Raw genomic sequence first — 25,176 nt, forward strand, 5'->3', positions numbered from 1 at the left:
GCCCCAGACCTAGGGCAGTGGCTACAGCAGAGCCTACATCAGGAGTGCTCAGCCCACAGACAGTGAGGGCCAATTAAATGACTAATCAGAGGGGGATTGTAGTGATCTCTTTGCTGGCAATGAGACAGGATTCTCTTGCTTTTCCCTTGCTTGAATCTGGGTCACAGTCTTAGCTGGTGATCCTGGGTAGAGGAGAAGTGCTAGTGACTCTGTAGAGGGAATCCTCCTCACAGTACCAAGGCAGAAAACAGTGTTTCTTGTCATTCACAGACCAGAGCACAGGCCAGGAGAGGAGTAAACACCTCTCCTTAGATCACATTACCTTAGAAGAACTGAAAATTTACAGGTCCCTAGAAGTATCTCTGAAAGCAGCTACACAAAAGCCCTGAAGCTTTAGACAGTACATCCTCCACACTGGAAGCAGATCCTTACCTTAACAAAAAATTAAAAAGGCAAGTAATTGTTTGAGAACATGAGCAAACAGTGGGAAAATACTTAGACCATAGAATTTCACTTTGGTGACGAAGAAGATCAAAACATGCTACCAGAAGAAGACAGCAAAGTCATAACTCCTACATCCAAAACCTCCAGGAAAAATATGAATTGACCTTGGGCCATGGAAGAGCTCAAAAAAGATTTTGAAAATCAAGTGCAAGAGGCAGAGGAAAAACTGGGAAGAGAAATGAAAGTGATGCAAGAGAATCATGACAAACAAGTCAATAGTTTGCTAAAGGAGACCCCAAAAATGCTGAAGACAATAACAACTTAAAAATAGCCTAAGCCAAATGGCAAAAGAGGTCCAAAAAGCCAATGAGGAGAAAAATATCTTAAAAAAAGCAACATTGGCCAAATGCAAAAGGAAGTTCAAAGCTCACTGAAGATAATACTTCCTTAAAAATTAGAATGGAGCAAATGGGAGCTAATGAGTTTATGAGAAACCAAGAAATTATAGGATGAAACCAACAGAATGAAAAATTACAAGACAATGTGAAATCTCTCATTGGAAAGACAAGTGTCCTGGAAAATAGATCCAGGAAATATAACTTAAAAATTGTTAGACTACCTGAAAGCCACAATCAAAAACAAGCCTAGATACGATTTTTCAAGAAATTATCAAGGAAAACTACCCTGACATTCTAGAAAAAGAAGGTAAAATAGAAATTGAATGAATCCACTGATAACCTCCTGAAAGAGATAACAAAAGGAAAACTCCTAGTAATATTATAGCCAAATTCCAGAGTTACCAAGTCAGGGAGGACATATTGCAAGCAGCCATAAAGAAACAATTCAAGTATTGAGGAAACACAACCAGGATGACACAAGATTTAGCAGCTTCCACATTAAGGGATCAGAGGGTTTTGAATATGATATTCCAGAAGGCAAAGGGACTAGGATTACAACCAAGAATCGCCTACTCAGCAAAACTTAATATAATCCTTAATGGAAAAATGGACATCTAATGAAAGAGGACTTTCAAGCATTCTTGATGAAAAGACCAGAGCTGAATAGAAAATTTGACTTTCTAATACAAGACTCAAGAGAAGCATGAAAAGGTAAACAAGAAAGAGAAATCATAAGAGACTTATTAAAGTTGCACTGTTTACATTCCCACATGGAAAAATGATATTTGTAGCTCATGAGACCTTTCTCAGTATTAGGGTAGTTGGAGAGAGAAAAAAAAATTTATATATATATATACACACACACACACACACACACACACACACACACACACACACACACACACACACAGAGACAGAGAGAGAGAGAGACAGAGAGACAGAGAGACAGATAGACAGACAGAGACAGAGACAGAGGGCACAGGGTGAGTTGAATATGAAGGGATGATATTTAAAAATAAAATTAAGGGGTGAGAAGGGAATGTACTGGGAAAAGGAGAAAGGGAGAGGTAGAATGGGGTAAATTACCTCACATAAACGAGGAAAGACAAAGCTTTTACAGGGGAGGGAAAGAGGAAGGAGATGAGAGGGAATAAGTGAACCTTACTCTCATTGTATTTGGCTTAAGGAGGGAGTTACATACACACTCAATTGAGTATGGAAATCTATCTTACCTGCAGGAAAATAGAGGGGAAAGGAATAAGGGAGGGATGATAGAAGGTAAGGCAGATTGGGGGAGGAGATAACCATAAGCAAACACTTTTGAAGAGGGACAGGGTCAAAGAACAAAATAGAATAAACAAGGAGTGGGATAAGATAGAGGGAAATATACTTAGTCTTTCACAACATGACCATTATGGAAGTGTTTTGCATGACTACACATGTATAACCTATATCAAATTGCTTGCCTTTTCAATGAAGGTTGGAGGGGAGGGGGGAAGGGAGAGAATTTAGAACTCGAGGTTTTAAAAAGAGATGTTAAAAATTGTTTTTACATGCAACTAGGAAATAAGATGTACAGGCAATGGGGTATAGAAATCTATACTGTCCTACATTAAAAAAGAAAGAGAAGTGGATAAGAGAAGGAAGGGTGATAGAAGAGAGGGCAGATTGGGGGGAAGGGGTAATCAGAATGCATGCTGTCTTGGTATAGGGTACTGGGGGAGGTGGGGAGAAAAATTCAAACCCAAAATCTTGTGGAAGTGAATGTTGTAAATTAAAAATAAATTAATTAAAAAAATAAAAAGTAGAACTCCAGTAACCTCAGCAAATAGAGGCTGATGATGAATTTATTTATTTTAAACACTGAAAGCCAAAAAAAATACAAAAAAAACAAAAACCATAAATATTTACAAGAAAATAATGTATTATTATAGGAAAAAAGAAAGTCTAACAAAATGTCCAGAGTCTATAAAAGACAACTTACTTTTAACTTAGTAGTTATGGAACATGACACCTTAAAATACCTATGAAGGTGGGGAATGATTGAGTGAATCTAATCACTTCATACCATTTAAATTGAATGTTTGGATAGTAAATTCTGATGAACTTATCCAGTTGAGAATATCTCAAATGTTTGCTGTGTATAAATGAGGACTCTACATCTCTCTCTGCAGGTATAAAATCTATTTGAATTGACTGAGAGACTTGGGCACACATTCTGTGGTATATGTTGAATAAAAAGCTTTCTCAGAGCCCAGTTAATTCACATATTTGGCAGTAGAGAGGAGCAAGACTTAGCCATAAGGAAAAATAAATATTATTTGGGGGAAAGAAAGCAATATGGTCTCTAACATAAAACCACACATACACTACACACACAAACAGACACCTTAAAATTTTTTGAGGGCGATCTTTTGCACTTTGAAGGCCTTAGAGGATTTTGAACTTCTATTCTTTCCATTACTATGTGGGAAGTATCCCTGACAGCAATGACAGCAATATCTGCATTAAAATCCAGAAATAAAGTGAATAAGATGAATGCAGCAGATCTAATGCTTCAGAAAGAAAATCGCATAAAAGCTACAACACATATATAAGGAGCATCTTGGGGCCACCAGCAAAAGGAATTATGGAACTGAGTTATCAGTTTGCCACATGTGCTCTCTAAGCTTGACCCCACTTTCCCTAGAGCAATGATTATAGTGATAGAACAGTGTGTCATAAATTTTGAGGAGGATGTTTTTTTAAAATCAACTGTTCGAACAAAATAACCCTAAGAAATACTCCTTTTAATAAAGGAGTTAAGTCTGCTAACTAATTGATATAAACACGACAAATACAATAACCATGAGAGGAATCGTTATCATGTGGGCCTCAGGAGTTGGAGCAGTAGAAAAAAAGAATAATCCAAAGCGCTCAGTGTCAATTATAAATTCCTGAGTGCAAATTAATAATAATAGCTACCACTTATATAGCACTTCCTTTGTGCAAGGCATATCATGCTACACCTCTTAAAATTATTATCTTGCTTGATACTTACAACAGCCCTGGGAGACAGGTGCTATTATTATTCTCATTTTACAATGAGGAAACTGAGGCAAACAGAGGTTAAGTGACATGCACTGGGCCACATAGCTTATAAGTTTCTGAGGCTGCATCTGGCTTCAGGTCTTCCTGACTCTAGGCATAATACTCTATGTATGGTAGTAGCCCTACTTTAATGCCAAACTTGACACTGTGAGTATGTGGTGGAATAGTTGTCCTGAGCGTGTTGAACACCATCACATTTATTGTCCCTTTATCACCTATCTCAAAGTTTTTAATTTCCCCAATCATGTTTTATTCATGAAATTCTAATAAATAAAATAGATGTAAACATAGTGAGAAGACTAGAGGGTCAGATTAATACATTTAAAACTGTTCTGTATTTAAACAAGTCACTTATACCGTAATGTTAAGAACAATTTATATATAATATGGTATTTTTCAAGTAAACAGTAAGATGACAATGAGGAGGATTAGAGGTAAACTGATGGTGATAACAAGGTTTATATATCACTTCAAGGTTTGCAAAGTGAACTACAAATGTCTTAGTTTATCCTCACAACAGCCAGGTATTGATATTATTCCCATCACACAGAAAACTGATGTAGACGGAGTTTAAGTGATTTGCCCAGGGTCACGTACCTTGTAAGTTGCTGAGGTTGGATTTGAAGTCACGTATACCTGACTCCAAGTACAGCACTCTGTCTACTAAAACTAGGTCCTTTCTTATCATTCTACCTGTCCTTAAACCCATTATTATCTTTCCCAAATAAAAAATGAGTATAGCTTCCAAGTAAAAGTCAACTCAAAATATTTTATTTTCATATGATGCACATAGATAACATGGAATTATGTGACTCCAACCAAAAACCATTAAACAGTATCTCCATCTTGTGGAAAGTTTCTCTAATGATAGAAAAAATATTGTTTGGATTTAATAAGTAGAAAGTCTTTAATATATATTAAGGAAAACTAGTGAATAAAGACATCAAACAGGAATCTACAGTTTATTTTAAACCGATGGAATAAGAGGAAGCTTACAAATATCCTGATTGTCCCAGGCAAGAGACATCAAATGTAAAACAATAAGAGAGAATGTTTTGCCTATATACATCAAGACACTGAAATCAAAGCTTAATGAAGGAAAACTTTGAAAATAATAACAGCTACTGATTACCCATCTTATACTCTTTTAGACCTGCTACTAAGACCATGCCAGAATTTCAAAGAACTTAAACAAAAATCTAAACAACATTAATGAACTATAGGGTGCATCACCTTAAGTCATTCATAATAAGATTAATATTTGCTCATCAAAAATGTGGAAGATTAGTGGACTTTCTCAGATCATATGAAGAATAAGCTAAAATCTTACAGAAATATTTTTGGAGCAAATATCCATCACTTCATTGAGTAATAATAAAAGCTAAGAGCAGGTATACATCATTGGATTTGCTTAATTTAACTAAAAGTGATTTTCCCACTGAATGGAAACTAGGAAATGGCTGTAATTCAAGAATGGAATCAAAAGAATCTCTCTTTGTGATAGCCACACAAACTCATCCAATGACATGTCTACAGAGAAGCACAAAGCAAATGAATGAATAATATGGATTTGTTTATAGTAGCAGAAGGGTTTATTCTTATAATGCTGGACCAGATAATCATATTTAAAAATAAAACATCCAAAAGGTTATCCTAAAGAAGGACCAATCTAGAATATGCAAGGGAATAGTAGAAAACTACATAACATATCATTATAGCCTTATTTAAAAATATCTCATCTACTAGATTTGTTACTAAGCATGACCAAACATGACCTAATCGTTAAGAGATATTCATTAACATGCACAATCTTTTATTAACTAACAATTCAACAGATCATCTGTACTGGCTGAAAACTATAATAGATAGATAGATAGATAGATAGATAGATAGATAGATAGATAGATGAAAGATACATATGTATTTATCCACTTTTATGTATATATATATATATATACATAAAGATGTACATACATATATGTGTATATGTTTGTACATATACACATGTCAATATATAATACACACTATATGTGTGTATATATATATACATGTGTAAATATATACACACATACACACAATATAGACATGTACATATATACACACACATATATATATGCATATATATATATATATGCATGTGTGTGTATGTGTGTGTATGTATGTCACTATGCCAAATAATAACAATCTTCAAGTTAAGTACAATTAAATGTTTTCAAAATGTGTAAATCTTGGAGGGAAAAAAAGGTAATGTACAAAAAAATGGCTTGGTCAGCTAAGAGGAGCAGAGGATAGTGTCTGTCCTGAAGTGAGGAAGATCCGCCTTCCTGAGATGAAATCTGACCTCAGATACTTACTAGCTGCATGACCCTGGGCAAGTCACTTGATCCATTTTGCTTAAGTTTCCTCATCCGTGAAATGAGCTGGAGAAGGAACTAGCCAACCCTAACAGTATCTTTGCCAAGAAAACCCCACATAGAGGCATAAAGACTGAAATTACTGAACAGCCACAGCAACAATTAAAAAATGGCCTACCCTTCAACCCTGTTGTGATGTCTACACATGAATTATTTCCAAAGATGCTTTCAGTTGGCAAAAAACTAAGCTTCTGTCTCAATAGTTTTATTCAGTTCTACAAAACAGTAGTTTTATCCACCTGTGAAATTGTTATTTGAACATTAAATATTTTAAATTAATACCACAATAATAACTTGCTCTAATACTATTTTCATCTGAACTATTCTAAAATATTTTTCAAAATTTTCCAAATAAGAAGAATAAAAGTGACACAAAAGCAATAAAATAAAATGTTTAGCTGACTTTACTATTTGAAAACTTCTTGAGATAGCATGGGGCTTTTAGGAATGACTAAGAAACAGAGTCTAGAAAAGACTGGACTGGGGTTATACTTGAGATTACGTGTGTGATTATGAGTACTTCCTCAAATTCTATTATAGAACAGAAACAGGAGTTCTTCTTGATTGCTCAAAATCCTATTCATAGAAATTATTTCAGAACACAAATACATTAATTTGGCATGTCAAAGTCTTTGGTATTTGAAAGGATCTGTAATTTTGTAAATGTGGGCACTTCTTTAAATTATATAGAACACAATCCATAAATGTCTTCCCATCCTCTCTGATTCTTCGCCATGTCTTCCCGTTCATTAACCACGAGGATTCAACTCAATTTGCTTGAAATTTATTAGCAACACATGGATACCAATGGAGCATGCCAGGTAGAGATCAGCATTTCCCAACTTTCATTACATGACTGATTGATCTTTTTCCTTGTCATATAACTCTTTTAGAATATTTTGGAACCCACTCCCTTGATCAATTTATGACTGATATTGCACCTCAAATTTTACTTATCAATCATGAGCCTTTCTTTCCATTGACAGACACTAGACATTAAGCTTTCGGGCTTCTTATAAAATGACTGTTTCTAGATTTAGCACTATTTAATATATAAGTCAGGGACAGTGAAGAAATAGATGTGCATTAAAAACTGGTGATTGGCATCTGGAGGACAGAAAGATAAGGTTATTAGTTCTATATTCTGTCCCCTTTATAAGGATTAAATATGTGCCAGTCCATATGTAAAGAACTCAAATGCATATTGCATTTGTTCATTGATCAAACTTCATTTCATTCAGATAATAAGCTTGGGTTAGGGAGTCAAAGGGTAATGGCCTGGGAATTAGAAGAATGGTGTCATAGAAAGATCACTCTCTGAAGTAAGAGGACTTAAGTTCCAAATTCACCTCTGGTGATAACTCTCCACAGCAACCTTAATTCCAACTTTTGATTCATCCAGTCTGGCATTTTGCATTATATACTCTTCGTTAAGTTAAATAAATAATCTGACAATATATAGCCCTGTTGTATTCCTTTTCTAATCTTAAACCAATCAGTTGTTCCATCTTCAGTTCTAACTGCTGCTTCTTGGCCCACAGTCCAAGGAGGTTCTTCAGGAGAACAACTAAGACGTACTGGTAATCCTATCCCTTTGAGGACCCACACAGTCAAAGGCTTTAATGGAGTCAATGAAGCGGAAGTATTTTTTTTCCTACTGGAACTCCCTTGATTCTCTTTTAATTTCACAGCTGCACTTGCCATACGCAGTGATCTTTCAACCCAGGAATACAAAATCTGACATTCCTTCCATTTTTTTATCCCTCAGTTTGCCAGGAAGTGATGGTACCAGTTAACATGATCCCAGTTTTTCTGATGTTACGCTTCAAGCCAGGTTTTACACTCTTTTCTTTCATCCTGATCAAAAGGCTTCTTAATTATTCTTCACTTTCTATCATCAGAATGGTGTCAACTTCATAGCTGAGATTTTTATATTTCTCTTAGCAGTCTTAATCCTGACTTTTCATTCATCTAGCCAGGTATTGCTCATGACGTACTCTGATATAAGTTAAATAAATAAGGTGACAATATGCAGCCTTGTCTTACTCCTTTCTCAATCTTAAACCAATCAATTGTTCCATGTTCAGTTCTTTTGTTTTGTTTTGTTTTTGTTGTTTTTTTATTTGTTTTTGTCACACATAAAGATTCCTTAAGAGACAAGTAAGATGATTTGCTACTCCTGTCTCTTACACCTTGCCATATCTTATTGGAATCCACACAGTCAAAGGTTTTAGCATAGTTAATGAAGCATATTTTTTCCCCCTGAAACTCCTTCGCTTCTTCCATAATCCAGAAAATGTTAACAATTTAGTCTGTACTTCTTCTGCCTCTTTGAAAAGTAGACTAGGATGTGTCATCTGTCAAGATGGTGGACGAAGGAAAGAACTCACCTGAACTAGCTAATAGTGACCTCAGCACTATGAAATGACAGCTCACATTTAATTCTGGGGTGCAAAACCAATACAAGGATAGGGTGAAACAATGTTCCAGTCTAAGAGAACTTAGATCAGCAGGAAATACCTGTATCACTTGGCTAAAAGAAGGACAGAGCCCAAGAAATGAGACCTCTCATTTCAGCCCTCAATGAAGCCTGGAGCCCCAGGGCAGGCTAGCAGCAAGGCTCTGTGCTTTTAGTGCAGGCCAACAGTGAGGCCTCACAGCCCCAGCCCAGGACTGTACCAAGGCCCCTACGCCTTCTGTGCAAGAATTTTGGGAAACTGCCCCTATTATTCTGGGAGCAAATTCCAACGTTAACATAAAGTTAAAAGTCTTAAAATAGGCTGGAAAAATGAGGAGGGGAAAGGACCTGACCATAGAAAGTTATTGCTGTGACAGGGAACATAAAAAAACAAGCTCAGAAGAGGACAACAATGTCAAAAAAACTGTATGTGAAGCCTCAAAGATAAATGTGAATTAGAATAAGACCTAGAGGGCAGCTAGGTGGTGCAGTGGATAGAGTACTGGCCCTGGATTCAGGAGGACCTGAGTTCAAATGCGGCCTCAGACTCATAACACTAGCTGTGTGACCCTGGGCAAGTCACTTAACCCCATTGCCTAGCCAAAAAAAAAAAAGAATGAGGCCTAAAAAGAACTTCTAGAAGAGCTCAATGTGTGTATGTGTGTGCGTATCGAATAAGAAAAGTAGTGAAAAAATTAGGAAAATAAATCAGAGTGATGCAAGACAATCATTAAAACCTGGGTCAACAGCTTGGTAAAGGAAGCGCAAAAAACAGGAAAAGATGTGCAAAAATTCACTGAGAAAAAGACACTTATTTAAAAAGTAAAATTGACCAAATGAGAAAGGAAGTAAAAAACTACTGAAGAAAACAATTCCTTAAAATTTAGAATTGAGGAAGTGAAAGCTAATGACTTTATGAGACATCAAGAAACAATAAAACAAAATCAACAGAATGAAAACTATAGAAAAAAATGTAAATATCTCACTGAAAACACCTGGAAAATATAGTCAAGAGAGAGAATTTAAGAATTATTGGACTATCTGAAAGCCATGAAAAAGAAGCCTGAATATAATATTTCAAGAAATTATCATGGAAGACTATCCTGATATCCTAGAACCACAGGGTAAAATAGAAATGGAATGAATGTACTGATCACCTTCTGAAAGAGATCCAAAATGAAAACTTCTGGGAATATTATAGCCAAACTCCAGAGCTCCATGTCAAAGGAAAAAAAATGCTTCAAAAATCTTGAAAGAAATAATTAAAATATTTTGGAGCCATAGTCAGGATTACAGAGGATTTAGCATCTTCTACATTAAAGCATCAGTGGGCTTTGCATATTATATCCCAGAAAGCACAGGAGATAAGATTACAATCAGGAATGACCTACCCAGCAATATTAAGTATAATCACTTATGGGGTAAAATGGATATTTAGTCAAAGAAAGGACTTTCAAGGAAAGGAAAAGATTTGAACAAAAAATCTGACTTTCAAATACCATGCTCGAGAGAAGCATAAACGGATAAATAGCTAAGAGAAAACATAAAAGATTCAATAAGGTTAAACTATTTATGTTCTTACATGGGAAGATGATATTTGTAACTCTAAAGAACTTTATCACTATTAGGACAGTTAGAAGGAGTATACATAGAGAAAGAGCATCAGCATCAGTTGACTTTGATGAGATGGCATAAAAAACTCAAGGAGTATAAAACGGATTTCACTGGGAGAAGAGGCAGGGAGATGCAAATTGGGTAAATTTTCTCACAACAAGAGACTCAAAATACCTCTTACAGTGGAGGGAACTTTTGATGGGGGTGGGGGAAAATCACTTGAACCTTATTCACATCAAAATTGGCTCAAAGTGGGAATAACATACACAGTCAATTGGATACAGAAATTTAACTTGCCCTGTAGGGAAATGGCAGGGGGAAGAGGATAAGATAAAGGAAAACTGATAGAAGGGGGAGTAAATTGAGAAAGATGGTGATTAGAAGTGAAACGCTGGTGAGAAGAAACAGGAGAGGGGGAGAGAAATGGAGAGAAATACACAGATACACAGTAATTAACTTTTGGTGGAGTTGTGAACTGATCCAACCATTTAAAAGGGCATTTCAAACAATTCCCACAGGGTTATCGACTTGTGCATACCATTTGATCCAACAATACCACTACTAAATCTGTATCCCAAAGAAATCATTACAAAGGGGAAAAACATCTATTTGTACAAAAGATATTATAACAGGCTGTTGTTGTGTGTGTGGTGACAAAGAATTGGAAATTGGAGGGATGTCCATCAATTGGAGAATTACTGAACAAGTTGTGGCATATAATGGTAATGGAATACTATTTTATTATAAGAAATGGTGAGCAGGATGATTCCAGAAAAACCTGGAAAGACATAAACTGATGTAAAGTGAAATGAATAGAACCGGGAGAACATTTTACACAGTGATAGCAATATTGTATGACCTACCTATTCTTATTAATACTATGATCCAAGGTAATTCCAAAGATCTCATGATGAAAAATAATATCCACATCCAGAGAAAGAACTAATGGAGCCTGAATGCAGTGTGAAACATACTATTTCTCACCTTAATTTTTTTCTTGGTTTGTGTCTTCTTTCATGACATGACTAATATGAATTTTTTTTTTGCATCATTGCACATGTATAACCTATATTAAATTGTTTACCAGGAGGGAGGAAAAGGAAGGAGAGAATTTGGTACTGAAAATTTCAAATAACAAATTTTAAAAACTTGTTTTTACATGTAGTTGGGAAAGAATGAAATAATTTTTATTAAAAAGACTATGCTTTTGACAGTTCTTGGTTCACATATTTCTAAAGCCTAGCTTGCAGAATCTTAAGCATAACCTTTAGGGTATGTGAAATGATTAAAATTGTTCACTAATTTGATCATTTCTTGGCATTGTTCTTCTTTAGGATTAGGACTTAAACTGATTTTCCTAATCCAGTAGCCATTGTTGAGTTTTTCTGAATATACAGGCATATTAGTATGTCACTTTACAATTTTCATCTTGTACAATTTTAAATAATTCACCTGGAATACTGCCACATTCACTAACTTCATCATTAGCAACACTTCCTTATGCTCAGTTGACTTCAGCCTGGTTCTATATCAGTAACCACACCATTGTGGTTATCAGTGATATTAAGATCTTTCTTGTATAGTTCTTCTGTATATTCTTTACACGTCTTAATTTTTTCAACTTCTGTTAAGTTCCTAGCATTTTTTTACTTTAATCATGCCCAGTTTTGCATGAGACATTCCTTGATATTGCCAATTTTCTTTTATAAAAATTTATTTAGTGTTTCATTTTCCCCCATTACATGTAAAACAATTTTAACCATTCTGTTTTTCTAGGTTTTTTTCCTGCCCCCCCCACATTGAGAAGGCAAGCAATTTGTATAGTTCTAATTTTCTTGAAGAAATGTCTTATCTTTCTCATTCTGTTATTTTCTTCTATTTATTTGCATTGCTCATGTAAGAAAACCTTATCTCTCCTTGCTATTCTCCAGAATTCTGCACTCATTTTGGGTATATATTTCTCTTACCATTCACTTTCCTTCTTTTCCTCAGCTATTTGAAAAGCCTCATCAGAGACCCATTATCCTTTATTTCTCTTCCTTTTCTTTGATGTTTTTTTTTATTGTTGTTGCTGCCTCCTTTGCAATAGTGTGAACCATATTTCTTCAGACCCTCCATCTGCGAGATCTAATCCCTTAAATCTCTTAATCGCTTCCATTTCAAATAATGAGGGATATTAAGTATGCCATTCCTATATAGCCCAATGATTTTCCTTCAATTTAAGATGGAATTTTGTAATAAGAAGTTCATGATTTGATCCACAGTCAGCTCCAAGTCTTTTAACAGAATATATAGAGCTTCTCCTCTTTGCTGTAAAATACATAATCAGTCTTATTCCTATATTGACCACCTGGTCATGTCCATATATAGAGGAATCTTTTGGATTGCTGAAAAAGATTGTTTGCTATGTCCAGCAAATTATCTTGACAGAACTATTAGTCTCTGCCCTGTTTCATATTATACTCCAAGAAAAACTTGCCTGTTATATCAATAATCTTTCAATTTTCTATTTTAGCATTACAATCCCAAATGATGAATGTGACATTAAATATACATATATATATATATATACATATATATATGATGTATATATATATATGATGTATATATATATATATATGTGTGTGTGTGTGTGTGTGTGTATACACACACACACACACACACACACACACATATATATAGTGGGTCTTCATAAACCTGAGCAACTTTGACCTCTTCAGCATTGGTGATCAGAGCATAGACTTGCATTACTGCTGTGTTGAATGGTTTGTTTTGAATTAAACAGATATTCTATCACTTATGATTATATTCCAGTCCTGCTCATCTCACCCTTTTATTGACTATGAGGGCTACTCTATTTCCTCTAATGAATTCTTGCCCACAGCTGTATTTGTAATGATAATCCTGAATTAAATTCACTCATTCTCATCCATTTAAGTTCATTGACATCTATGATGTCAATGTTTAATCTTTTCATCATCTGTCTGACAACATCCAGCTTACTTTCATTCATAGATCTTACATTCCAGGTTCCTGTGCAATATTGATCTTTATAGCATTAGACTTTTCTTTCAGCACTAGACATATCCATAACTGAGCTTCCTTTTGGCTTTGGCCCAATTGCTTCATTCTTTCTGGAAATACTTGTAGTTGTCATCTGTTCTTTCCCAGTTACATGTTGAACACTTTTTGACCTTAGGGGCTTATCTTCTGGTGCCATATCTTTTAGCATTTTAATACTGTCCATGGGGTTTTATGGACAAATTTGCCTTTTCTTTCTCCAGTGGACTACTTTTTGTCAGAACTCTCTACTATGACCTATCCATCTTGTGTAACCGTATGGCATGGTTCATAGTTTCATTGAGCTAAGCAAGCCCTTCTGCCAGAACAAGGCAGTTGTCCAGGAAGGGATTGTGAATGTTAGGATTTATCATGAGATTTATCATGAGAATGGATTCATCATGGATTTATTATGAGAAAAATACTTTAATTTCATTGAGAGCAACCTTTTTCATCTCACCTGCTAATGCACTGAGATCCAGGGATGTTCTGTTAACTTACTCAGTGTAACGGAGCTAATAAGTGTCTGATGTGGAATTCTAAGCCAAGATTTCATGACTCCAAATCAAGCACTATATCAGTGATAACAGTGACTCTGAACACTCTCTGAAACCCATTTCCTTTCTATGATCCTCAGTTTCCTCATCTGTAAAAGTATAATACAATCATAATCATACTTTCTAGATCACAAAGTTGTTTCAAGGATTAACGATGTGATTGAATTGGAAGAGAAAATGAATTAATATATGCCAAAGTGTAACGTATGCTCAATCTGTTCTTATTATTGTGACCATCATTACAGATAAGAAAATTACAAAATTTCTTAGTTGTAAGTTACTGAGAGGTCATCTAGTTTAACCTCTATCTAACCAACATTCCCTTTATAAACTATTTGATAAGTAAGTCAGTCTTTACTTAAAGACTTTTCATTATGTGAGAAGGCACCACCTTCTGGTATAATCTATTCTACTTTTAAATAGCTCCCATTGGTAGTAGGTATTTCCTTTCAACATATCTAAATCAGCCTGATTGCAGCTTCCATTCATGTCACCAAGTTCTATCTTCGGAAGTCCAGCAGCACAAGTTTAAATTTCTTCCACACTATAGCACTTCAAATGCTTTCAGATAACTACCATGCCTCCAAGTAAGTTTTCTCTTTTATAGGTAAATGGGGTCATTAACTCTTTCATGCCTAGCATTTCTATGTTGGGAAATTATTGCTAGTTGATAGTTTTCCTCAATTGCCCACAATATCCAGCACCCAATCCAGCTTCTTCCCAGCTATCTAACTAAAAGGCTTTCATGGAGGTTTGGGAAGATGGTATGTGGAATATGTGTGTGTGTATGTATATTTATATGTACATACACATATAGATATACATGCACAAGTATACTGATAGATATAGATATCTACATATCTATATATACATGTACGTATGTATGTATCTATGTATCTCTCTTTTGTTTGCCTGAATATTTCCCTGTCCTCCTTTTTAATTTAGAAAGTATAATCAAATCAATTTTATCAGTGCTCTTGGTAAAGCTATGACATTCTGTACCTGAAAAGTACACTCATCATTCCTTCAACTTCCCAAATAAAAATTCACCTATAGATGTTTTCTCTCTTCTTACAATGTAAGCTCCTTTAGGTCTTCAGATCTTTTTTTTATTTGTATCTCAAGTGACTAGCAACATACTTAGTCCATAGAAAGAACCTAATGAGTTATCTGTATTCATTCATTCATATGCAATTGTATTTTCTCTTGGCTAATTATTCCTTTTATGGCTTGATAATGACATCCGTAAATATCCTGAGTAACATTCTCAGGATGCTTTCTAGCTAATTGTTTCCTTTTTACATATGTAGTACCTGGAACTCAACATATGTGGTTTAGCATAACACATATGATATGGAGAGATTAGAATATAGCACAAGCTTCACATTCTTGGATTAGATGAAGCTTTTAATGCCCAAAAAAACTGCATTAGCTATTGTGCCCACTGTTTCATACTGCTGATTTGCAGTGATGTGACACCAAGATGCTTCATCAAAGTAGATGCCCTAAATGTGGGTCCATGATTTTGTTAAAGCTATTAAGGTGTTATTTCAGTTTAATTATTTTCATTTTCAGTTCTATGCTTTTTATTTTATTAATTTATAATTTTTTTTTCTGACAAGCAGGCTTCATCAGACTTCTTAAAGGGTCAGTGACACAAAAAGGTTAAGAACACTGACCTAGAGTGTAGAGAGGGTCGCCTTAATCCAAGATTGATTTCCCCTGTCTATGAGCTATTCCACACACCAAAGGCAGCCCAGAAAAGCTCAGATTCTAGGTATCATCTAAGACTAAGTTGAAAAGATTAATTTGTGAACTACGACACGTTCCTAAAGTATTTGAATTGTGCAAGTTATTGAATTATCAGCTCTCTCCATTTTTTCCATGTCTGCAACAATAGCTCTAAATGAATAGAAGAAGTCATCCTCTATTTTCCTGGGCCTTTGAAACATTTCACTGAAGTAATTCAAAGTATAAGTATTAATGGAAATGTCACTATACAGTAGGATAAATGGGTCATTAAAAGTACACAAAAATTTGGGAAGTAATGAATTTAAGGGGCCCTCTTCAACTTTTCTCAGGCATTGTAAATGTAGCTATTAATAGTTTTTCGTAATAAAGCTCAACATATTTGAGAGGCTTTTTATGAGTTAGAAATGGGCAGTTAAATTGGTTTCTTAATGATTAAGCTTTAGGTCCTAATGGGTGGAATCTATTCAAATTGTAACCCTGGTAATTTGTCCTTTGATAACAATGAGAATATTTAATATAATGCATGCTAATGTATTGGGGACTTTGAGAAATACCAAGGGAAGGTTTACTTGACTGGCAACAAAGTATCAGGAAATATAAAGGTGGAGATGAAAAACCTAGTAGCATATGTTGGGGGTGGGATGGGGAGGAAACAAACAAAACATAGCAAACAAACAAACAAACAAACAAACAAACAAACGCACTACACTTAAAGCCAGGAAACATCCTGTACACATCTTGACTCTGATAATGATCTACCTGGATTGTCACTTTATCTATATGAACCTCACATTGTGGCAACAATCACATTATCTCACATGGTGATTTCAGGGATGGAAAGACATGAGGGCAGGGAAAGTTGTTCAACTGTAAATAAGAACGCAATATATAAATCATAGAATTTCACACCTAGGCAGAAACTCTGAGGTCATCTAGGCCAAATTCTTCATTTTAAATACAAACTATAAACTAGAACTGATTGGCCTATATATATTATATAAACTAGACCAGATTGGTGAAGAAATTTGTATAGTGTTATGCTGGTAGTAAGTTGCAGAGCCAAGATTCAAATTGCCTGCTGATTTCAAAGACAGAGTTCTTTCCATTGACACTGACAATACAAGTTATTCATCACGTGTATCTCAATTATAGATGTTAATTTCATATGCATGAAATAGTGCCTGGCCTCATAGATAAGAATAACTGATAATTAAATACTACAAATTCTGTACTTCATACTAATATAACCTAAACATTTCTGGCTATTTCAATGGATCCAGGCACATGATTTAACCAGGGTAGGGATCCCCCATCGTAAACAATTCCCCTATTATTTCAGATTGCTCTCTCCTTTGAAACAGATTTTGCATAGCTGGGTGAAAAACTGAAAGGATAAGTGGCATGTCCACATTTACACAGATAGTAGAGGTAAGAAGTAAGACGGGGATATGGTTCTTCCTAATTCTGAATGGCCCTCTAGCTACTATATCACCATTTGTTTTTGTTCAGTCATTTCAGTCATGTCCAAGTCTTCATGATGCAATTCAGTTCTTTTGTTTGTTTTTCTGTCTTTATTTGACAAAGATATTGGAGTGGTCTGCCATTTTCTTTTCCAGCTCCTTTTACAGATAAAGAACTGAGGCAAACAGGCTTAAATGAGTTACCCAGGATGTGAAAGCTAATAGGTGTTGGAGGCCAGATTTGAACTCAGAAGAACTGGTCTTTCTGACATCAGGTCCAGCACTCTATCCACTGCACCACCTAGCTGCCTTGAAAATATCAAATTAGTTATTATAACTTAGAATAATGAAAAATGACAAATTCATTTATTACCAAATCCTTAGACATATACATGTACACATAATTGGATCACAGAGGAAAATGCTTCCTATTCTTATTGTAAGAGTAAATCTTTTGAAGCTGTTACACAGTCAACCTAGGTGACCTAAAACTCTTAAAGTTGAATGATAGTCAATCATTTCCGAAGAGCTCCAGGTGCATAGTACACAACAATCTTCCTTTTTTTCTAAAATCCCATAGAACTCAATGAGTATAACATTCATTTAGTATTTACTACTTGTTGCCTTACACTGTTATTATCAGTAGATGTGTCAGTACGTCAATAATAAGGGAGATAAGAATAATGACTGAAATTTATATAGCAAGATGCAGCAAAGTATAGAGGATAGAGGGCCAGTCAAAGTGTCTGGAAGACAGATTTTTGAGTGTTGTCTCTAACCTATATTGGCTATGTAACCATGTTATAACCAAAGTAACCTATTGCTCAGTACTTCCAGATGATTCTCCAAGATTATAATTTGCAGATAAATTTCTGAACAGGTTCAGTGGAGGGAGTTTCCAAAACAGAATTTCCTGACATTAATAGAATCCAGTAGTCTGAATCTCTCTGACTCTTCATACAAGACCCCACTAACACCAACACCCCCCACATACACACATGTGAAGAGAGGAGTAGGTAAGATCAGCCTTAGTATCCCCAATTTACACATGGCAATGAGAAAGTAAAGCAACAGAAGAGTTAAATTACTTCCCCAACATCATACAATTACAAAGCCACAAGGCCATGTCTCTCAAATATAAAACCAATACTATTTTAACTATGTCACTGTGTTGTTGGTTATCTGTCCATTTGTTTTCATAATTGTCTATTTATTTAGTTGTATACTTAATAGTCCATGATGTCAGAGATCTCTTTTTTTTTTTTAATATACAAAGCATCTAGATAAGAGTTTGGTTGGTTGGTTTTGACATGAGAGGTATCAATAATTTTGTTAATTGATTGTTTTCTAGGCTGACTCTGAAGACAGAAAACCTTGGTTCAAAATGTCTCAGATATCAGGTTATGGAACAAAATTCATCATCTTTTCTCTTTTAGATCAATAAGAAAATGGTCATTGTTATATAACTCAGGGACTTCTGGATGAATGAAGCTTCATGTAAATGAGTCAAGTTCACTGTAATACTGAAAGAACTCTTACGACTAAGCTCATGGAATGTCTTAAATGACATGTATGCTTATTATTCTACTTCTTTCATGATTTCCATTTACATTGAGCCGATTGTAACCTTCATTAAACAACATAATGACCTCTGTATTCTATCTCATTCGGTAAAACTGTTGGCCACATCCTAGCAGAGTTTCCAACAGGTCCAGCAATCATGTTAGGAGTCATTTTCATTGTTTTTTAACATTAGGTTAAGAAACTACCACTCAGATTGGATAGATAATTAAAAAGATGATTGTATTACATTCAGAAAATAGATTCTTTTTATTGAAAATATTTTCTCAATATTTTCTATTTCCTAAAGATAAGGACAGAAAGTTTACCTTTTATGTATGAAAAATGGAAAAACCATGTCTAAGATTGTTACTAATAATTAGGTAATTTATAAGGAAGATTGGGGTAGACCTGAATATGATATGACTGTAAAAAGTAAAAACATTCTAGTATAGCTAAATGAGTAAACATGTTTTACAAACTAGGTGCAAGAAGATGAATCAATATACAAGAATTAGATAGGGGAAGAAACTATGAGTTCTGGAAACCTACTCTCATCAGGAATGGGTATAAGAGGAGAAAATACACATACATTTAGATGAGTATTAAAGTCTTCTAAATTTAGAAAGAAATAAAACTCTAAGGAGATAGGGAAGGGGAGAGGATAAAAGAGGGATCTTTAGAGGGGAGGGTGTGGGAATAGGTTAAAAGTGGGACATAGAAGGGAGATTAGTTTTAGGGGAATGGGAGAATAAGGGAGGGATTGCTAGTGTGAGGGTAGGTTAAGGAATAGAAGGATAAGATAGCAGGTAGAAATAAAGTAGGGGAGTTAGGAGAGATAGGAGAAAAAAGATATGCACAAACATAAAAACAAAGATTAGGTGTAGAATCTCTTAGGGAAAGTATATGTTTATATACACATACATATGCATATGTATGCGTATATATATGCATAAGTGTATACATCAAAACCTATATATAAATATACCCGAAGTTCAATTGTAGCCTTAGGGTGGTGAGTAGGTGGGAGTGAGGGGGAAAAAAGAACAAAATAAAAAGTGTATAGCATGTAAAAAAAGAAAATCTACAAGAAAGCAAAGAAAAGTTGTACAGCTTACAACACAATGCACAGTATTTAATATATAGACTTTCTTGAAATGAAAAGTTATTATTATATATTTTGAATCTTCTATTATGTTCTGCTGTGCACGTGGTATGTTTTGTTTTTGTTTTTTTTCTTATTTTATATTTAAGTTTATAATGTTCCTTTTTCTTTTATTATTATGCATTTAAGTTTTAGCATTTGTCTAAAACAAAAAGCAGAAAATAAAAGAATAAGTCAACCATTTAGTAAGAGGTAAAAAGAGTAATTATCTTATACAAATGACGTCCAAGAGGAAGAACTGACAGAGAAATTAGATGGGAGAGAAGGGCTGACATTTCTGGAACCCTACTTTCATCAGGAATGGATTTAAGAGGGAATAATACATATATATTTAGAAGGGCATAAAAGTATTCTAAATTCAGAAAGAAATAAAAAGCTAAGGGGATAGGGAGGGACAGAGGATAATTTTTGGAGGGGAGGGTGAGGGAATAGGATACAGGGTGTTATGGAAGGGTATTCAGATGAATGGAATGGGAGGATATGGAAGGGAGTCTTGGGGGTGGATTAAGTTAAATGATAGGATGGCAAGGTAGCATGTAGAAGTAGAGGATCCTTGAGGGATAGAAATAACAGATACAGACAAAGAAAATAAAGAGCAGAAGTAGAATTTGTTAGGGAAAAAGGAGGAGGGATAGTAAGCATGATCTTAGACAAATTTCAGGCTAAAATAGATTCAATCACAGGAGAAAAAATAGGGAAACTACACTATATGTCAGTCATATTCATCAATGTTGTTTTGGACTATTTAAAATAACTACACAGTATAAAGTTAGAATATTGCTATGGTATAGGAAATGATGAGTTGGTGGACTTAGAAAAATATGGAGTTGTACTTATGAAGAAAGAGGTTATCCACCCTCAGAGAAACAGAGGACAAATGAGTATAGTATGGTGTTACACAGATTTATATGAATGTATTTGTACATATATATATGTAATATATATATATATGATTATAGATATCAAAGTATATGTATAAGTGTATGTATGTATGTGTATGTATGTATGTGTGCATATATATGTATAGCAGAGAACAAAAGAAAGCTTACAAGGAATCAAAGAAAAGATGTACAGCCCTGAATACAATGTGTAATATATATTATATAGGCTTTCTTGAAATGAAAATTTATTGCTGTATACTTTGAATCCTCTTTTACATTCTGTTCTATATGTGTCAATGCTTTTTTTCTTCTTATTTTGTATTTAAGCTTCAATATTTAAGTTTATAATGTGTTTTTTTCTTTCTTTATTGCACATTAGTTTCTGTATTTAAGTTTAAAATTAAAAAAAGTCAAGTATCTCTTTATCATTAATTAAACTTATAACCTTTCTCCTACAGTATTTAGTAGAGATTTGCAGGATCGGTCACCCTGGACCATATTCTGAACTCCATTATTCTTTGGAACTTATTACTCCATTTCTTTTCCCCCTTTTTCTAGTGGTTATGGAATATTCTTTAGCTGTTTGGATATATTTTTCTTGCATTTCAAGATCTTTCTCCTGATGGCTAGGAGAACTTGCTATGTCTGAATGGAATTGTTAAATTTAACTACTAAGTATCTTGAAGTTTGCAACCTTGGATTTTTTTCTGGAAGCAATCTGTGAATTCTTTCAATTAGAATTTCATATTCTATGTTTAGAAATTCCAGGAAATTGTCTTCTATTATTTCCTTCCTTTTTATATTAGTGCTTTTTTGTCCTGTCATATTCCTCTGGAGGATCTATGTTCCTTAGGTTGTCTTGACCTATCCTATTTTCAAGCCAAAGATGTTTTTTTTTTTTTATTTTTAAAAATTATTTATTTATTTTTAGTTTGCAATATTTATTTCCATAAGATTTTGAGTTCTACATTTTCTCCCCCTCTCTGTCCTCCTCTTTCTCTAAGACAGTGTGCAATCTGATATAAGCTCAACATATACATTCATATTAAACAGATTTTCACATTAATCATGTTGTAAAGAAGAATTAGAACCAGTGGAAGGATCCATGAGACAGAAGGAACAAAACAAAACAAACAAAAAAGAGACAGCTAATAGTATGCTTTGATCTGCATTCAGACTCCCTAGTTATTTTTCTGTGTGTGGATAGCATTTTCCATCATGAATCTTTTGGAATTGTCTTAGATCCCTCAATTGCTGAGAAGAGCTAAGTCTATCAAAGTTAGCCATTATATAATGTGGCTGTTACTGTGTACTATGTTCTTACGGTCCTGCTCCCTTCACTCAGTGTCATTTCATATAAATACAGGTTTTTCTGAAGCAGCTGCTTCCAGAGCTCTCAGCCCACAGACTGAGGAGAGATGAAGTGGCTGATCAGAGCAGGGTTACAGATATTTCTTTGCTGGTGCTGAGTCAGGATTCTCTTGCTTTGCCCATGCTTGCATCTGGGTTACAGTTCTGGGTGACAGTGCTGGGGTACGGAGCACTAGCACGGTGGAGCTCAAAGTGACATTGGAGAGTGAATCCTCACAGTTCCAAGGCAGAAAAGAGTGCTTGTGGTCACTCACAGACCACAGCAGAGGCCAGAAAAGGAGTAAACACCTCAGTCTTAATCATACTACCTTGGATGAACTGAAAATTTACAAGTCCCCAGAAGTATCTCTGAAAACAGCTGCACAAAACTCCCAGAGCTTGGGAAAGTACACTTTCCACACTGGAAGCAGACCCTTACCTTAACAAAGAATTTAAAACTCAAGTAATTTTCTGGGAACATGAGCAAACAGTACAAAAAAGTCAGACTATAGAATCTTTATTTGGTGACAAAGCAGATCAAAACATAAAACCAGAAGAAAATAACAAAGTCAAAGCTTCTACATCCAAAGCCTCCAAGAAAAATATGAATCAGTCCCAGGCCATGGGAAGAGCTCAAAAACTATTTTGAGAAGCAAGTAAGAGAAGTAGAATAAAAACTGGGAAGAGAGATGAGAGTGATGAAAGAAAATCCTGAAAAGTAAGTCAACAGCTTGCTAAAGGAGACTCCTTAAAAATACTGAAGAAAATAACACCTTAAAAAATAGACTTACCCAAATAGCAAAAGAGATCCAAAAAGCCAATGAGGAGAAGAATGCCTTAAAAAGCAGAATTGGCCAAATGGGAAAGGAGGTCCAAAATCTCACTGAAGAAAATACTTCCTTAAAAATTAGAATAGAGCAAAAGGAAGCTAGTGTATTCATGAGAAATCAAGACATTGCAAAACAAAACCAAACAAATGAAAAAATAGAAGAAAATGTGAACTCTCACTGGAAAAATTATTGGACTAACTGAAAGTCATGATCAAAAAAAAAAGAGCCCAGACATCATTTTTCCAGAGATTATCAAGGAAAACTGCCCTGATATTTTAGAACCAGAGGGCAAAATAGAAATTGAAAGAATCCACCAATCACCTCCTGAAAGAAATCCCCAAAGGAAAACTCCTAGGAATATAGTAGCCAATTTCCAGAGTTCATAGGTCGAGGAGAAAATACTGAATGCAGCCAGAAAGGAACAATTCAAGTATTGTGGAAACACAATCAGGATAACACAAGATTTAGCTGCTTCTACACTAAGGGACTGGATGCTTGGAATATGATTTTATGGAGGTCAAAGGAACTAGGATTACAACCAAGAATCACCTACTCAGCAAAACTGAGTATAATCCTTCAGGGGAAAAAATGGATATGCAGTGAAATAAAGGACTTTCAAGCATTCTTGATGAAAAGACCAGAGTCAAATAGAAAATTCAACTTTCAAATCCAAGACTCAAGAGAAACATGACAAGGTAAAGGGGAAAGAGAAATCATAAGGGACTTATTAAAGTTGAATTGTTCACATTCCTACATGAAAAGACAATATCTGTAACTCATGAGACCTTTGTCAGTATTAGGGTAGTTGTAGGGGGAAAAAAAGTCATACACACACACACACACACACACACACATATGTATATAGATGGACTGACAGACAGACAGACAGACAGATAGATAGATAGATAGATAGATAGATAGATAGATAGATAGATGGCATAGGGTGAGTTGAAGATGAAGGGGTGATCGAAAAATAAAATTAAGGAGAGAGAATTATACTGAGAGAAGGAGAAAAGGAGAGGTAGAATGAGGTACATTATCTCACATAAAATGGACAAGAAAAAGCTTTTACAGTGGAAGGGAAGTGGGGAAAGGCGAGAGAGAACAAGTGAATCTTATTCTCATTGGATTTGGCTTAAGGAGGGAATAACATACACACTCAATTGGGTATAGAAATCTCTTACCTTACAAGAAAATAAAGGGAAAGGGGATAAGAGAGCAGGGAGATGATAGAAGGAGGGCAGATTTAGGGAGGGGGTAATCAGAAGCAAACACTTTGTTGGAGGGGCAAGGGTTAAAAAAGAAATAGAATAAATAGGCGACAGGATAAGATGAAGGGAAATATAGTTAGTTTTTCACAACATGATTACTATGGAAGTGTTTTGCTTGACTACACATGTATAACCTGTACCGAGTTGCTTGCCTTCTCAATGAGGGTGGGAGGGGAGGGAAGAAAGGAGAGAATTTGTAATCCAAAATTTTAAAAACAAATGTTAAAAATTATTTTCACATGCAACTGGGAAATAAGATACACAGACAATGGAGTTATAGGAATCTATCCTGCCCTACAGGAAAATAGAAGGGGTTAAGCGAAAGGTAGGTGATATAAGGGAGGGCAGATTAGGTGTTCAGAATACGTGCTGTCTTGGGGTGGTGGGAGGGGTGAGATGGAGAGAAAATTTGGAACTCGAAATCTTGTGGAAGTGAATGTTGAAAACTAAAAATAAATAAATTAATAAATCTTCAATATTAAAAAAGTCTTATTTCTCTTTTAAACCACTCAGGAATTGTATGTTATAGTTTTATATTTTCCTCAAACTCCATACAGTCTTTTGTCTTATCTAGGATTGCATCATTTTTCCTTTGTTTTTGTAATTTTTATTAATGGGTGCCTGAACTCATTTAGTAGATGTGGAGGCAACATTTTTTTTTCCTTTTTGTTTTATATGTTTATCTATCTGTTTATGTTCAATGTCTTTGAGTTTCTTCTCCCTGAAATATTTTGTATTGCCAATTCCCTCCCCCTTATTTTGCTTACCACTCACTTCCTCTTTCCATCATCTCACATTCTAGTTTCCTTGAGGCTAGATTGCTAAGGTTTTAAGCCTATTCCCATAATGGGCATTTCATGGTTCAACAGGCT

Source organism: Phascolarctos cinereus, unplaced genomic scaffold (genome assembly GCF_003287225.1).
Source record: "Phascolarctos cinereus isolate Bilbo 61053 unplaced genomic scaffold, phaCin_HiC Scaffold_3;HRSCAF=262, whole genome shotgun sequence".
Lineage (NCBI taxonomy): Eukaryota > Metazoa > Chordata > Mammalia > Diprotodontia > Phascolarctidae > Phascolarctos > Phascolarctos cinereus.